Below are 18,058 nucleotides of genomic sequence, written 5' to 3'. Positions count from 1 at the left end.
GCATTGATTTTTCACCTCTAATTTTTGTAAATTGAACATGTAATCCAAACCAAGAAAGAATGAAAATGAATTATAGTTAACATTATTGTGTAATGAAACTTGACAAATGAAAATATTTGGATGAAAACCAATTAGTATTTGCTTGATGTAACCAAAAAGTATATGAATGTGGAAAATCAAATGCACTCATTTTGAGTTTGCTTCATAAATTTGGTTGAAAATCATTCACTCAAACAAACAAGTTCTAAATATATAAATTCAATCCTATTACCATACCTCTTGTGCCAATTTTGTTAGATTGGTTCCAAACATCTCAAGGGCAGGCATTTGTTTATTCATATTTTCATCTTTCTTTCCACCTAGGTTATTGTTATGAGACACAATAGGACATTTAATCTGATTATTCCTTGAACTTTCTGCAGTAACAATATCACAGCGAACATTTTCTTCAACTTTGCATCCAATTTTATTCTTAGAACCTTGGTGAACATTTTCTTCAATCTTGCTTCCAAGTTTTTTAATTACCTGTTCACATGTCAATGAAATTTCAGTTCTAGATGCTCACTACATTGGAAAAATAAATAAATAAAATTAAAATTTGCATTATGAGTTATATCTTGCCTCTTCTCTAATTTTGTTAACATCAGCACCTTGATTTTGAATCAATTGAATTACCACACCATTAGTCCCATGAAGCAATCCCAAAAGTAGGTGCATTGTGTCAGCATATTCATGACCTGAGGCATAACAAAGTATGTGAGGCAATAATTATAAACCAAATGAGACACGATAAAAACATATTTGAGTTGTGAGCACGCACGCATGCAGTCACACACATCTTAGTCGTTTAATTAGGATCATACGGTCCAAATGTTAAATCATATTTTGAATTTTTTTTTTTAAATTTAAAATACGGACCATCCAATCTTAATCGTACTATCGAGATGCATGTGACTGTGTACATTTATTGGGTGTGACTACACAAAACCGGGTTCAAAATAAAGTGAAAGGTATTGATATTTATGTATGCTTTATGCCTTGATTGGTTAAGTTAACAATTTCATTCTTTTTATTTACTTTTCCTAATCTCTTTGGTTTCCTAAACAAAGGTCAATTTGAAAACCAATCATAGAGATAGGTAGTACAATAAAGAAGGTGAAGGAAAATACACAATGCACCTTTACTACATGAAATACCTTGAAACTTGGCTTGTTTGAATGAGAAATCAAGAACATTTTTAGCATCATAAGTGAACCTTACATCTTTACAAACCAAACCACTACAACCACCACCTCTCCCAATCAACTTCTTTACTTCCTCCCTACTAACATTAAGATCAATTCCAAAAGACTTTAGAATTTTTGCAGCCAACCCATTTGCATCACCAAGAATCCCAAGTAGTATATGCTCTGTGCTAATGTATTTATGTCCCACAAATTTAGCTTCCTTTTGTGCATCCATCACTACTTTGTTTGCACATTCTGTTAACATTTTTGTTACACCACACAAATCTCAATTTTGAATTATGTCACCAAATTGTTAATTTCTTAAGTAGAACTTATAAATGTTAATTTATATTTGAGTTTTTTGTTTGTTATTTCTTTCACAAGCGATGATAGCAATGAGAAAAGGAACATTGAAGTTAAATTCCTTAGTTAAGTTAATTAAATACTCCTATATTTTTTATCACCTAGTTTACATGGAAATGATCAACTATATGGTTAACCTCATTGATAAATTGTCATGTTCGAATAAAAAATAAAAAACTATGTGGGGTATTGTTAAGTTAGATACTACCACATAGTGATTTTATTTTATGTTTATGCAACTTTTGTGTAGGATTTTCAACTTCTCATCATAACTTGTGCGATAAATGATCAATCAATCAAATTTGCTTGCGGGAAAAACATAGATGTGTTCTTGGTTTAATAACTAAGTGTCACTCCATACTGTTGATATATCTTTTATTTATCTTTTTTGCATTGCAAATATATAAAAATTTAATTACGCTGATGTTAAATAAAAATTATCTATTTTTTTATGTCATAAGTGGATCTAGAAATTTGTTTTAGTGGATCAACAATATAATATATATATATATATATATATATATATATATATATATTTAGATTAAGAAAAATATTATATATTAACTCTTACAAAATATATAAATAAATTAATTCAAAATACATAAGAATTTTTGTAAATTATAATTGTCTTATACGGAATTTTATATTTTAAAAATATTTGAAAAAAATTCATTCTCACCACTATCAAATATCTCATTTTCTATATATATACATAATTAATAAATCATTCAACATCTCATCTCATGGACTTAAAATAAAAATAATACTATTACTAAAAGAATTTTTTATTTATCATCTGATGGAGAAAAGAGACCTACTGCTTATGTAATGGATCTGTCCGTGGTCATATCGTACTAGTATAAAATTATTTTTTACTAACAATATATATCCTTTTTTTTTAATATATAATTATTTTGTATAATTAAAATATTTAATTAAAATATTTAATTAAAATAAATAAAATGATACAGGTAATGATGTTATTAATTTTCAAAATCAAAGTATAGTATGAGATAATTTAAAATATATATGTAAAATTTAAATGGGAAAATCTAAATTTTTGGATAGTTTGACTGTTTCTCTTATTTTTTTCAAAGATTGGATTTTCTCCTTTCTCATCTTTTTGCTCTACTTATTATTTTTGTTTCTTCTCTTTTTCTATGTCTTGTCTTGAGAAGATAGGTTGGACTTTGGAGTGTACCAAACTTCCTATTGTGTGCACTTGGTTATAAATAAGAGAAAAATTTATTATTAATTTCAAGTATTGAAGTTTGAAATAATGTATCGGATTAATAGTGTTCATGTTCCTATAATATGGAATTTGGTTTTAATCCATGTATTTTTTAGTTTCATCTCAACTATTTTAAATTATTCGCCTTTTAATTGATATATGGCTTTTCGAAAATGCTTATATGACATGCTTTGCTGACAATATTATGATATATTATGATGAGGTGGCTTTAATAAAAATCATTGAATCATTTATTTTTTAAATTTCATGACATTTAGTGTGTAAAGTTTAACTCAAATTATTAAATTAATCCACATATATTTTTAGTTTCATTTGTATCATTTTAAATTCTTCAGTTTTTAATTGATATATGACCTTCTGAAAATGCTTATATGACATGCTTTGTTTACAATATTATGGTGGTGAGGTGGCTTTAATAAAAAATTGATTTTTTTAAATTAACATGTAAAGTGTAACTCAAGTAACAGTACCAATATTATCAGATTATATATTTTGTCTACAAAACAAAAAACTAAAAAAAAAAAAATCTCATTGTCATTCTTCTTCATCACATCTTAAAACCCAGAAAATGATGGACTATTTATTATCTATTATATATCTAATAAAAACAAATATATAATATTATTACATTCTCGCTTTTATCTAATTTTATGATAGATAAAATTTCTAAGGATTAAACATATTTTTACAATTAAAAAAATAAACATTTCACTTTACATTCTCTTATGTTTTATTTTTTCATATTTTATTACCTTGTATTCCTTCTACTTCTCTAATCTATTATACTTTTTCATATTTTATTATTTTTTTATCATTTTTTAATTCCTTCTCTTTCTTAAATATTTTTATTTAATTAATTTTTTTTCACATTTTTTTACTCATTTTCAATTCTACGTTTGAAATTAAAATTTCCTCTATTCAATCTATCATCCTCCCATTCTCTACCATTTTTTCCCTCTCTTTATATCTTGTCCAATTTTTATTATCTTTTTCAACATTTTATCTACTATTTTTGTAAGAATAAAAGCTACTTTAGAAAAATTATGCATATAATTTCTTCCAATTTATACATATCAATTTTGATGGAATTGTTGTTTGTATTTGTAGAAATGGAATTATATGTGCCGCGGTATATAATTTTGAGGGATTCTCGATTTTAATAAAGTCGCAATCAAACTCATTTTTAGGATTTGGATCAATATATAAGAATTTGTGATTTGACGATGAAAAAATTATAGTTGAAGATGGTGATCGTCAAGTTGTCACAACTCAGATGTTATAAATAACTAAGATTAATAAGATGTCTCATTTCAATCAATTTCAATATTTTATTGTGAATATTTTTGTTTTGTTTTGTTTTTAGGAGAAATTAAAAAAGCTAAACATTCAATTTTAAGAAAGTAAAATGAAATTGAACTTAAAAAAATAAATTTTAGTAAAATAATAATAATAAAAAAAAAAGAGTGTAGTTATAAGAAAGAAAGAAAAAAACTACATAGTTAAATAAACAACAGAAGTTGGATTTGGAGCCAAAACGATATTTTAGTATAAATAAAAAAGATATCCATGAAAACAAGGTAAACTTAATTTTTTTTTTTAAAAAGAGAGAGGGAAAGACGACAACAGAGAAGAAGAAAGGGAAGAAGAAAGGAAGAAAGAAAGGAAGAAGAAGAAGCATAGCTGCATGGCAGCCGACATCAGCTGGTCAACGTTTCGACGAAAACGACAGTTTAAGTTTCAACTTCTCTCTTTGGTTTGCTTGACTTTTTGTTTGATTTTCTTTTGATTTATTGTTAATTTTTCTATGATATTTTCAATCTTATTCATTTGTTTGGGTTAACCGAAAAAAAAAAAAAAAAAAGACAACATGCATGATAACACATAATTAGAAAAAATAAATAACATATATAGAATATTAATATTAAAGAGATATAGAATACTTTGTTTGTATCTTTATATTTGTTTTTTTACTCTGTTGTTTCTCTTCTACTTCTCATACTCTCTATTTTTATTTTTATCTTTAGTCAAAGAAAAAAAAAACTTTCCTCTATTCTAATGATTTTTATTCTCAATTTATAGACTTAAATGATGAATCTGTGTCTACGAGATAAAATTGAGTTCTAAATGTTTTATTGTTTTGCAGTAAAAATTAAGCAATCGCATATAATTAAGGAAGTAAAAATTAAAAAATCTCATATAATTAAGGAAATAAGTAATAAGTGGCTGATCTTTTTGATTGAATCTTCAAATAGTGAAGATAATAACCTTATTAAACTAAAAAAAATACAAAAAAATTAGGGGTGGGAAAGAAAGGAGAAAAGAAAAGCACCAAAACATATTTCAGGAAAATTAGACATGCATGGAGGAAACATTTCTTTAATTTTTTTTGTTTTATTTACTTATTTTAATTTTGGTATTAAATGTAATGTAACGGAAATCCATATAGACTTAAAACTGGATTAGATTTAAAATGACTATTTTTTACTTAATTAATAATAACATGTGTAAAATGTTTATTATACATATTATTAAGTTTTTTTTAATTATTTTTCATTGGTCGGACAAAATTGAGATACCCCTATTTAATTATATTTACTAAAAATATAAAAATTATCGTTGTAAAAAATTAAATATAAGGATCTAAATTTTGTCTAAATAAATTGCGAAACTAAATTAATTCTTAATGCAAGAGCGGGTGCAATGTAAAATCAGTAATATTTGAAAGTAGATAAAGATGTGATATGTTATGAAAAACTAAATAAATGATCGAGAAAATATGAAAAATGATCGTCTTCATATTGGTTACTAGTGCATAGATTGACATGAATAAAAAAGATTGTTTTTGAAATAGTTATCGATTCGTAGATCAACCAAAATATAAATGATCGTATTTGGATTGGTTACTGATGCGTAGACAGACAGACAAAAATATAAATGACCTTCTTCGAATTGGTTAACGATGTGTAGATCGAAAAAATATATAAATGTTCGTATTCGGATTGGTTACCGATGTCCAAAGATGCGTAGATAGACAAAAATATAAATGACTGTCTTTGGATTGGTTACCGATGCGTAGTCGACAAAAATAAAAATGATCGTCTTTGTATTGGTTACTGATGCTTAGATCAATAAACAATGCAGCATGGTTGTTGAATATAAATAAAGTATAAATATAAGATATCAATGATTCATGCGTGTTATGCATTATGCAAAGTTGTCGAATATATGTAAAGTATGAATCAAGATGTATGAATAATGTGAGTATAAATAAATTATGAATGTAAGATGCATGATTTATGTATGTTATGTATTATGGATAAATTAGTTGTTCATTTTTTAATTCTTCGATCCTCGTTATCTTCTACGTTCCATGATTCAATGGATACATGAAAGCAACTATTGTTTTCGCATGATGACTTTTCGTACATCTCGTATGACTCCCTTACGTGAGGCGAAACAAAATGTATTATTTAAAATGATTACCCTCCTTTTTCTTACACATTCATATATCTTGAGAATCTATCGAGTTCCCTTGCATATAATTTTTAAGCGTCAAAATACTTAAAAAAAATTATTTTTTATTTTCACATATTAACAATGAAACTGAATTAGTTTACAAAGAGTGTAATGTACAACATCGAATAACAATATTGGAAAATGTACATTTATTACATTGAGAACAAAACAATAGAGACAAAGGATTGCAATGTAAGGACGAGTATGTTTAGAGAGATAACAAATGCTAGTTATTCCTATAATTTAAGAATCATGTTGATCAACTTCCAAGAATAATAATTGCCCAATTTGAACCGCTTAATTCTTTTTTTTTTATCCCTAACTTTTGCATCTCTTCCAAGTTTTCAATCCATCAGGATACTTTAATTTTTGTCTAGGTTTTATTTTAGGTTTTCAACCTAGCGAGCCCATTTTTCTTTTTTTTCTTTTTTGTTTTTTTCCAAGCATAATATTTTTCGACTGCATCTGAATTTACTGGAAGTGAAAACTCATCTCCATCCATTTCTGCGAGTATTAGAGCTCTTCCCAGAGAAATCATTTTTCACAACATATGGTCCCTCGTAGTTCAGTGTTCATTTTCCACGAAAATCTTTTTTTTATGGACAATATTTTCTTTAACACTAAGTCTCCTTCTTAAAACTCTCGAGGACGAACCTTTTTTGAAGTACCTGAAGTATCACTAGAAGGGGGGTTGAATAGAGATATTGTAGTGGACAATATTTTCTTTAAAACTAAGTCTCCTTTTTGAAACTCTCGAGGATATACCTTTTTTGAAGTACCCGAAGTATCACTAGAAGAGGGGTTGAATAAAGATATTGTAGTTTTAAAAATTGCTTGTGAGTTGTGTAAAACTGTATCCTCTACGAGAGGATGAAATGCAAATTTTATGAGGATGAACGAATGTAACAAAAATACTAAAACATATAAAAAGGACACACACACAATTTTATAATGGTTCACCCAAAATGGGTTACGTCCAATTCTTCACAAACTTGTGAGTTTCACTATAGTTCAAAATGACTTGTCCTCTAGGGGACTCTTTTTCTATGTGTATTGTGTATCCTCTGTCTTAGAGGTTAAAGTTTCATCATCTCCTTTTTTATCCTCTAGCTTAGAGGACATGTCAAATTGTGTCCAATAAATTTCTTTTGATCAAGGTGAAAAAGAACCTGTTTCTTAACTTAAATACACTTAAGAGCAAAGATTAGATAATTAATATAATCATAATCTTTGAAATAATTTTGTTATCTTTGAAACATTTGAGAGAGATTTTTTCATAACATTTTTCTCGTAGGTTTTTTTAAGTTTTTTTTGATATAGTTGACCATGATACATAGCTATCTTTCTCTTTTCTTCTACGAGATTCAATTGGTCAAATCGTGATTGAACCCATTCTGCATCTTCTAGTTTTGTTTCCATCAATACTTTGATCGAGGGAATTTCAACTCCAATGGGAAGTACCGCTTCCATTTCATACACCAATGAGAAAGGAGTAGCCCCTATTGAGGTGCGAACATAGGTTCTATAGCCATGTAATGCAAAAGGAATTATTTCATGTCAATCCTTATATGTTTCTACCATATTTTGTATGATTTTCTTGATATTTTTATTTGATGCTTCTATAGCCCATTCATTTTCGGCAATATGACGAAGAATTATGGTGTTGAATTTTGAAACTATCACACAACTCCTTCATCATTTTGTTATTCAGATTGACTGTGTTATCAGTAATAATCTTATTTGGCAACACATATCGACAAATCAATTCTCTTTTGATGAATTTGACAACCACACTCCTCGTCACATTGGCAAAAGAAGCCGCTTCAACCCATTTTTTAAAATAGTCAATAGCTACTAGGATAAATCGGTGCCCATTTGAACCCTTAAGCTCAATGAGTCCAATAACATTCATCCCCCACATTGAAAATGACCATGGTGATGTTAAGACATTAAAAGAGGTTGATGATACTTGTACTTTATCAGCATAGATTTGACATTTATGACATTTCTTTACGTAACTAAAGCAATCTGACTCCATGATCAATCAATAGTAGTCAACTCTTAAGATTTTTCTTGCCATTGCGTGCCCATTTGCATAAGTTCCAAAAGAACCTTTGTGAACCTCTTGGATGATTTTCTTTGCTTCTATTTTATCCACATATATGAGGAGAACCACATCATGATTTCTCTTATAAAGCACATCACCATTTAAGAAGAAATTCACTAACAACCTCCTCAAAACCCTTTTGTCGTTCTCTAAAACATCCAATGAATATTCCTTATTCTTAACATAGGATTTGATATCATAAAACCATGGCTTGTTGTTAGACTATTCTTCTATTGATAAGCAATATGTAGACGTCCACATAGTCAAATAAAAGTTTAATCAACTTTTTTCATTCACTTTCTTTCATAGACATACCGCTTTTAATTTCTTTCTTATCATATTCAGCTCCTAAATTGATCACCTCAACAGGTTTTTGATAGGGTTGAATTATCTTAACTTCTTGTTCAATTAGCTTTTCAAGTTCTGAGGGAGGCTCACAATCGTCTTCACAATCCTCATAAGCGTGATTAATTGGGCGTTCAAAATTATAAGAATAGGTTCTAGCGCTGTTATTTTCAACATATTCGTTTTTGACTCTGCATTGTTTAAATTAAGAAAAAAAAAATATGAATAAATATTTCAATTTCAAGAAAAAGAAAAGAAAAAAGAAATGGTTGGAGAATTCAAAAATGCATTTATTGATAATAAGTACGAAATTGAAATACATGCACCCTAATTAGTTATCTTTATAGCCTTATATAGAGCAAAATGAGTTGAAATACACAATTACTTTGAACATGAATTAACAAACACGGGAAACTCGATGATCTTCCAAAATGTTGTTCTCTTAAATATCAAAAACTTTTCTTCTTAGAGTCTTGAATAGAGGATCAACAAAATTCTTTACTAATGATTGAATTTTGTCAAAATCAGATGATCATAGTTAGCGTTTTTTGCTTAATAATCGGAAGAACACGCGTTGATGGATTTCCATTCTTTTACTTTGACTTGGAGTTTAAGTTATCTTATCCTTGTTGCATAGATCTCGTTAACGTTAATTTAGTTAATCATTTGTTACAATCAAATGAAGATTCACTTAACATTCACAAGGAATTTCTTATATATTATAACTTACTCTATTAGTAAACATAATTAATTGTTTATTAGATAATAGTATTTTTTGTGTGTTAATAACACTTAGACTATTATTGCTAACTTACTTACTCTATTAGTAAACATAATTAATTTTTTATTAGATAATAGTATTTTTTTGTGTGTTAATAACACTTAGGCTATTATTCCTAACTTATAGTTTATTACCTTAAATAAATAGTCATTAATATAAATTTTATCTTCTATTTTTATTATCACACTCAGCAAACACGGTTTGAGGATAAATTTTCTAATGTTTTCGTTATTATCAAAACATCTACAAGATAATTGTAATTAAACCAATTTTGCACTTACAGGAAGAGGTCTAAAGATGCTTGTGCATGTAATCTCATAGGCCAGAGGTAATGCATAAGGAGCAAAAGTTGTTTATGGAATATGAGCAGGAGGAGCTTATAGAATAAAATCATGTCATCCTGGAGGACAATATGATACATCCATCTTTACATCATATGAGCATCATGTTCCTTCAAGATTGTGGTTAGGAGAGGTAATTGGTTTTTTTATTATAATTATTTAATTATGTAGCATTGAAATACTTATTATACTTTATTATATATATGCAGCATTGTGATGCATTTAAGGTGGTGGTTACACATGGTTCTAAATTGAAGAATTTTCACGCAGACAGTCTTACCCTCAACCATATATGATTTGAATCATCAAACTTGAAGCAGTTGAGGTGGTTCTACTTGACAATGGTCAATTGCAATCTCAAATCGACGTTTGTTGGAATTATGCAGAAGAATTTGAATGATCTTAATCTATATAGTAAACTTACATAGCACATGACAAACTTATTGGCTAGTTCATTATATTTCTTAATTGATATTGTTATTTAGTACTTTTAGCACAAGGTAAACTTCTTCATCAAACTTATTTAGTACTTTTGTATGCTATTGTGAACCAGTAATTGGTAAACTTAACTCATTTTTATTATCATAATTTTGTTCATACAACAACATATGATCTAAATTAAGAACAACAACTTAACATCTAATTCAACCGGTCATTTTCGTTCATACTACGCAAAAATGGATCTATTTGCATCAGAAAATGTTGTTTTGATGTCGCCATCATCTTCAAGCTTAAGACAATGTACTAAACATAACCATTTGCATTGATTGAGGGGCAACAATAGGAAACATTGGTCGCCCTTCTATTATATCCAACTTTGAGAAGATCATTAAGTTGGCTCTTTAGGAGACGGAGTGTGATGTGTTCATATATTCTAAACGATTTCCAAGCCCTATCATTATAGTAAAAAACGCGAGTTTATAACTCAAGTAAGCCATCTAGTTTGAATGACTCAAATAATAGTTTGATATTCAATCCAAATAAAAATGGCTATTTATAGAAGGGAGGGTGCAATATTGGCTACACAAAGTGTGAGTGAAATATTAGTCACATTAAGTGTCGATGTTTTATTGGTCACACAAATTGTTTATACATACAAATAAATAAAACTACATGGGGAACACGAAAATTCAGATTTACATATTTCAATGTTGTAGAGGTATTGTATAGGCTATTTCCCATGATTTAGCACATCGCTACAAAACTCAATTCAATCTCACACCATCGGAAGCACTAGCCAATCCGACTTCAATTTTACCTGCAACATATTGATTTTATTATGCTTAAATATGTTTTTGGTCCCTTCAATTTGAGCTCACTTTGATTTTAATTCCTACAAAATCATTTTTTTTTAAATTGACCTTGTAATATCAAATCACTTTTAGTTTGGTCTTTTTCATCTCATTTTATTGCTTATGTGGACAGAAAACATTGATATGACACCTATGATTGAACAGCATTAATGTTGACTCGTCGGATCCTATTACTAATCACTTTATTAACTATATTAATCAACTTTTTAATTTATTGAAAAAATAAAAATAAAACTCTCAAATTAGGTTAAAAGAAAATTGGGAATTAGGTTTTGTGAAGAACAAAGGAAGAATTCGAAGGAAGCCTTAATCTGATAATTTCTAATGGATGACATATAGGTTATTGGCATGGTGGATGAGAGTGCCGACAATTTTACTACTATTGTTGGCTCTAGAAGTAGTAACAGTAAGAATCGCCAACTTTGGAGTAGTGTGGAACCAATTTGACCAAGCTAGCAGAAAATGTAATGACAATCATGGAAAATTGGATCCTGTTGTGGGAAGACAGCCCCAAATTAAATGTGTCACCCAAATTTTAGGATTTGATGAATCGTTGTTAATGATGTCCAGTCATAGGGGCCACATCATCATTTTTTGGTCACATAAGCAACAAAAATGGGATGAAGGACTAAATTAAAAGTAATTTGATATTACAAGGTCAATTTGAAGGAAAATAAAATTGCAAGGATTATAATCAAATTGACATTAAATTACAAACATAAAAAAACATATTTAAATTATTTTACTATTATTATGCATAAAATTATGTTACTTCCAAATCTTTCCTAATAAGGAGTCAATCATGTATCTTTTGAAGACGCAAATACGAGAATGAGGTTGAATTGTGTTTGACAAAGTTGATAACTTTTTGCTAATTTGATGAAGATTGGTTGGTTTTTATGAATTACTTAGATAAGAAGCAATTGAGTTTAGAGGTAGCAAACAATGAAAACATAGATAATTGGACACATAGATTTGTCTTGGTTCACCATTAACTTGGATACATCCAGTTCTCTCATTCATAAGGCTTTAATTCACTAATTCAAATATCTTGAATTACAAAACACATAACCCTTCAAGCTAGTCTTACCAAACAATTTGACAACTCAGACTTTTGAGCAACTAGCCACATTGATCCTACAAGCCAAGATTTCCCAAACAGTCTGACAACCTCGAACTTTTGAAGAACTAACCACCTTGATCCTACAAGTTAAGTCTTCTCCTAACAACCTAACAACCTAAATTGAAGAAAGAACTAAATCACTATCAAGTTGGATACAAAAGCTTGGAACTTTAACTTTTTGTTTGTAACAAAGCTGATAATAGTAATAACTCTCACACTCTAAGAAAAAAACACTCAGAAAATATTTCTCATTTAAACAAGTGATTCTCTCTTTGAACTCTAAGATGAATTTGGAATTTTGAGCTTGATTTTCTCTACTATATTCTGATTTTTCGAAGATCTTCTTCTTCTTCTTAAATCTTGAGTATCTATTTATATATAAAATTACGGCTTCAATTTAGTCCTTGTTTAATTTTTAATTGTATATTCATTCATAGTTTTGTCAACAATGATCTTATTCAAAAATAATTATGAACAATATTTTTTTTATAATATATTGTTTAGTCAATTCTTTATTTCTGAATCCAATTTGAGCAATTCTTATAGATTGATTTTGTTCGTATTTTGTTCAGATTGAGTTTGTAAATTCTTCAAATTGATTCTGTTTGTATTTTGTTCAGATTGAGTTTGTAAATTCTTCAGATTGATTATGTTCGAATTGAGTTTGTAAATTCTTCAGATTGATATTGTTCATATTTTGTTGTACATAAATCTTGATCAATGTTCTTCAAATTTTGACCATATCTTTTTCAAATCTTGACCATATCTTCTTTTCAACTTGGTCAAAGATTTTCTTTAATTATATATTTGAATCAAATTTTATTTTATATTTTCTTAAATTATAAATCTGAATAAAATCTTTAGATTTTATTCAATTATAAATCAAAATCAAATTTTATTTTAGATTTTCTTTAAAAACACAAATCTTTTTTCATACTTTGTGAAGTCAAATATATTCTCAAAACTCTAAGTATAAAACCAATTTTTCTTTATATTTTTTTTGACTCCCCCTAAGTCTAAGTATCCATTTCTCTTTTCTCCCCACTTTATCAAATATATTTCTCGTCTTTTGTCATCGTACAAAAAGACTTGAAAGTGAAACTTTTTTTTTTTGTTATTTGCCTTTTTTTTTTGTAATTTGTCTTTTGTTTTTTTTTTAATAACATGAATCTAACATATTATAAGTAAATATAAAAACTAATAAAAGCTAATGTAAAGTTAGACTACTTTAAAGTTATCACAACATTATTCAAGTATTATGGTAAGGTTTAGATTTTTCTTGATGAAGTCAAACCATGAATGATGGTAAGTTTTAGGCTTTTCTTGATGAAGTCAAACCTATCTTCAGCTAGTGGTTTGGTGAATATGTCGGCTCATTGGTGTTCAGTGTCTACAAATTGAATGTTTATTAACTTTTTTTGAATAAAGTCCTTAATAAAGTGGTGTTTGATCTTTATGTGTTTAGTTCTAGAATGTAGGATATGGTTTTGGTTAGGCAAATGGCATAAGTGTTATTACAATAGATGAGAATGTTGGATTTTAGGATTTTGTAGTCTTCAAGTTGATGTTTCATCCGGAGTAGTTGAGAACTGCAACCAGCTGCTGAAATGTACTCAGTCTCTGGTGTTAACATGACAATGGTGCTTTGTTTCTTACTTGACCAAGAGATTAAGTTGTCACCTAGAAATGTGCAATTTTCACTTGTGTTCTTTCTCTCAAATTTATCTCTAGCATAATCAGAATCATAATATCCACTTAATTTGTACTCAGAAGATTTCTTGTAGAACAATGTAATGTTGGTAGTTCCTTTTAAGTATCTAAAGATTCTCCTAAGAGCAATTAAATGTGATTCCCAAGGGTCGACTTGAAATCTTGCGCGTACACATATACTAAATATGTTGTCAAATCTAGAAGCGATAAGGTAAAGTAAGGATTCTCCTACACATACACTAAACATTATGTCAAGTTTGGAAGCGATAAGGTAAAGTAGGGATTCTATAGGTTTTCTAGCCAACTTTTTGACCTGAATCACTTTTTTAATTGAATAAGTGAGATGCATTGGTATAGTCATAGATTTGCAATAAATAATACACTATCTATCATAGTTGACTCAATAATTGGGTGCAAGATTCATTGAAAAATTTGTTAGACGTATATTTAAGTTGATTTAATATGAATGTTATAATTAAACGGTTGCGACTGTGTATTTGTTTAAAATATGGAATCAAATTAATTTATTTTTGTAAAAAAATGTAACCATTTGATAAATTTATAATTTGTATTTAAAAAGAATTTATTCCACACAGTATAAATTTAATTTTATAACATAAACAAATAACTAATCACATAACGTAGAAAGGGCCATTAAAAATATAAAAAACATATATTTTAAATGAAATGATTGAAATATCTAATTTTATGATTTAAAATTACAAAGAAACTATTTTATGATTTAAAATTACAAAGACACTATCTTATATGATTTTATAACTTTTTTATGATTTAAATTTATAATAACACGATCTGTTTTTTTGTTATGAAAAGTTATTTTGTACATAAGATCAACCCTCCAAATTTTCAATTCATCTTAGTCCTTTTATAACATTGTTATGTTGACGTAGTCTCTCTTGTATTATTAATAAAATTTAGTTGTCATCGATAAAATTAGTCCTTTTATAACATTGTTATGTTGACGTAGTCTCTCTTGTATTATTAATAAAATTTAGTTGTCATCGATAAAAACAATGTAACAATTATATTATTCTTTTATATATTTGCAAAATTTAACTAATTATCAATTAGTTAAGAATTATGTTAATGTTTGATATAAATATAAATATTGAATCATAATTTAAATAATAAGAAATTGTAAGTACAAAATTTATAAATATTACATTGTAATAATTTAATACATAATTATTTTATTAGAAAAATTTATAGAAAAAAATTACGAGTTCACTTATTATATAATTATAATAGACATTGAATAGATACATAAGTTAGTTACATTAAAAAAAAAGTTATTTTATCAAAAAATATATATATAAATAACTTTGAAAATTTTAGTTTCTTTTAGACAAATTAAAAAGTTTTAATTAATTTTAAAGTTTTTTTTACTAAAATTATGTAATATTTTAATAATATTAACTATGCTAGAGTTAATTAAGTTTTGTTTATATTTAAGACAAAAATATTAAATTTGTGTTGCTTATAATTAAAACTAAAGAGAGTTGTTGTTTATTTTATTTATTTATTTTTGTTAAATATTCTATCTATTTTTCGAAATATATATATATATATATATATATTGAAATAATAAATAAATATTATATATATAACGTGAATTATAGTTAATATTATTTTTACTTTCAAATGTCAAAATTAATAATTTATAAAGATTACAAATAAAATCGAATGAAATTCCAAGAAAATTAAAACAGTACTCAATTAGATTTTAAAAATTATTTTAATGAAGGAGAGAAATCATATTGAGTTTAACACGCTAATTCTAACGTAAACACAATAGGAATTATAATTTTGTAACGTTTACGTATATAATATTTATTCTCACATTTATAATATGACTCCAAGAGTTATATAAAAGTCATATATAAAACATGATCGAAAAATGAAGTAATATGAAGTATCATGATACATTATTAATAAATTAAAGTAGTTGTAAAAAATAATTTTTAATATATTTATGAATATTAAGTAAAAAAACATATTTATGAATAACAAATTGAATTAAAAGTGATAAAAACATACACAATTAATATATTTAATATTTAAAATTATTTTTTTTTAATTTAAAATTAATGATATATTATTTTTTTATCATTTTTTTATTAAAAATAATCAGCAAAATTTCTAAATTAAAAGTTGAATTATCCTTTTTAAATCAATTTTAAAATTAAATTATCAACCAGAAGTGTCTAAATATAATATCTCGTTTGAACCTTCCTTGATATATGATTTTATATTATGAGGCTCTTTTCATACAATAGGTGGAGGGGTAAAAGCAGACCTCAAATTTGTATCAAACTTTTAAAATTATTTCTCTATCTTCACTGCTAGTAAATTTAAGAATTTATCATACAAATATGCGCTTTATATCTACAAAAATAATAATAATAATAATAATAATAATAATAATAATAATAATAATAATAATAATAATGATAATAATAATATAAATATCAAGACTTTATATTACTATCCCTTTGATAAATATTTAGTCCTCTAAATTTTTATATCTCCACCTATGTCTAACCATACAATACATCTGCAAACTATATAAATATTGTTCTATTGTTAATTTCTATGATTCTATCATTCTCTACAGTTCTTTCATTCCTTGAATTTAATTAAAAAACATAAATGTGATTAGTTTTATGTTCTCTATTATTAATGTGATTATGTCTAGAGGTTGGGTATGTAGGAGTATAAAATTATGTCATGATTGTGTGAGTTCATAATTTAAATTGCTAAAGAAAGTTTTAGGACTAAAAATATAATTTATTTAAATTATTTTTTTTTTTGTACATAACTTATCCTAAATTCTTATTTTGTAATTTTCTTTTCTTTGTTTCAAAAGTGACATTATATAACATTATTCATTAACCATTGATACACAACATTAATTAATATATGTGTGATTTGATATTATGATTAATTGATAAAGTTGTTCCATAACATTGAACTTCTTAAAATGCATTGCGAGTGTTAAATCTATACATTATAATAAAGCAAACATGATAAATTGACAAGTTTGACACGTGTCAACAAACTAGAGTGTTAAGAAAATATAAGTTTCTATTAATAGAAATAATACGTGTTTATTCTTGAGAAGTTAATGGACAATTAAAAAAATAAAAGGAATGAATTAAAAATAAAAAGCTTTTTTTTGTAAGAAAAGCATAAAACTTCTTTTACATCACGATCTTTGTCCACGATACAATTTAATGGTCAATTAAAAAATTAAAAATAAAATACAATACACCACGATTTACAGTTTTTTCATGTATCCGTTGAGAAGTTAATCACCAATTAAAAAATAAGAAAAATAAATTAAAAATAAAAGATTTTTTTAAGACAAAAATAAAACTTCTATTACATGAGAAATGCAGAAATGAATGACCAATTAAAAATAAAATATAATGCACGACCTGACATTTCACATTTCACGGTTGAGAATTGAATGGTCAATTGAAAGGTAATCTATACAATATAATATCTCTTTTTTTAGAATAAAATTAAACTTATGTTACACGACTTTGTACATGCGTCAGTTGAAAAGTTAGTGGCCAATTAAAAAAATAAAAGAATAAAAATAAAAAGAATGGATTAAAAATACACTACACCACTACTTGAGGTTTAACTGTTGAGAATTTAGTGGCCAGTTAAAAAACAAGAATAACAGCAACATACAGTCACTAACACCACGACTTGACAGTTTTTGTAATTGTTTTTTAAACACTACTTTAGCAACCACCTGCTTCAAATTAATTTAATTAAAAAAATTATTTTATTTTACGAATTCTTTTAATACTCCGTTAACCGTCTATCTTTGGTACTCTCTCATTTATTATGTCTCCTTTATAAATATCATTCATATTATCTATGTATACACAATTCTTTTAAGCTTTCTTTATCAAAGCTTTCTTATTCATCTTTATCCAATGTCTGAAA

Source organism: Cicer arietinum, chromosome 5, assembly GCF_000331145.2.
Source record: "Cicer arietinum cultivar CDC Frontier isolate Library 1 chromosome 5, Cicar.CDCFrontier_v2.0, whole genome shotgun sequence".
Classification (NCBI taxonomy): domain Eukaryota; kingdom Viridiplantae; phylum Streptophyta; class Magnoliopsida; order Fabales; family Fabaceae; genus Cicer; species Cicer arietinum.
The sequence above is the reverse complement of the archived record's forward strand: the minus strand, read 5'-3'. Positions refer to the sequence as shown.